General features: G+C 36.3%; 1 protein-coding gene across 1 annotated transcript in view; it reads left to right on the top strand.

Moving 5' to 3' along the window:
• LOC119591453 (basic proline-rich protein-like) overlaps nt 1–459 on the top strand; it is a 12,830-nt gene extending 12,371 nt beyond the window's left edge. Inside the window, 1 exon segment of the mRNA XM_037940191.1 lies at nt 131–459. The gene's annotated coding sequence lies outside the window, so the exon portion shown is untranslated.
• Nucleotides 460–465: the final 6 nt, after the last annotated feature.

A 465-nucleotide genomic window follows, 5' to 3' on the forward strand; every position in this document is an offset into this window, starting at 1 on the left:
TTTGGTTCTGCTCTGTCTGTTATTGTATATATATTTACCTCTTTTTTAGGGGGAGGGGGAAGCTGAGGTATATATATGTTTATTTTTATAGGAAAGAAGTAATCTTCTTCTTTACATCTCTTTTGCATAGCCATGGCGGATGATAAAGCGCACTGCAGCAAACGAACGAACCAAGCAAGTTACCCCTAAAAAAGGAGAGTGTAACCAGGAAACCTTTTATAGAAAACGAACAAATAATAGGGTAAACAATTATAGAATCCACAGGACACATTTGAGGTTCTCAGCTTCTATAATTGTAACTCATAGAGGCAATGGCTGAAAGAAGACAGATACATATTCGCTCCGTAAAACCTATCCTTACCTACATTAGATATCATTTATGTTGATTCCTATCCGTGCAATGCTGTAAAATAATGTTTTGGATATATGACTGTGATGGGTTAGGTCTTGAACGGAGTAAATAGT

This window comes from Penaeus monodon, chromosome 28 (assembly GCF_015228065.2).
Source record: "Penaeus monodon isolate SGIC_2016 chromosome 28, NSTDA_Pmon_1, whole genome shotgun sequence".
Lineage (NCBI taxonomy): Eukaryota > Metazoa > Arthropoda > Malacostraca > Decapoda > Penaeidae > Penaeus > Penaeus monodon.